Source organism: Formica exsecta, unplaced genomic scaffold (genome assembly GCF_003651465.1).
Source record: "Formica exsecta isolate Colony F162 unplaced genomic scaffold, ASM365146v1 scaffold31, whole genome shotgun sequence".
NCBI classification, from domain to species: domain Eukaryota; kingdom Metazoa; phylum Arthropoda; class Insecta; order Hymenoptera; family Formicidae; genus Formica; species Formica exsecta.
In genome coordinates this window covers 198,297-198,764 of record NW_021850355.1, presented here as the reverse complement: position 1 = coordinate 198,764, position 468 = coordinate 198,297, and positions in this window count along the sequence as shown.

The window sequence follows — 468 nt, the reverse complement described above, 5'->3', positions numbered from 1 at the left end:
AAATAATATCTTATATAATAAACACAATGACTACTTAGTGATATATTTTTTATTAAGTAAATTAATTAAAATACGTGCTATGGGATTGTGAAATATTTTATTTTTTTCTTTTATTTTTGTTTAAACCGTATGCGTATAGAGAGGAATTTCTGATGTGTACTGTCATTTCTGTCTTTCTCTATTACATTAATTTATATAATATTTTTGTGAAAGAAATTAACGAGAGAGAGAGAGAGAGACTAAAAAATGCAAACCTTAAGATAAGAATCAAAATAATTTAGTACTCACTGCGATACGATGTGTAGCGGTAGAATTGTAATACGCAACGTTGGTCTATAAAATATAAATATATAGATCCAAATTAAAGCAGAGAAATTTAAAATAATTAATATTTTAAAAATATATTACATAATACGCGTAATTACATTTTTATTTGTTTTTAAAACAAATATATAATTAATATATAAA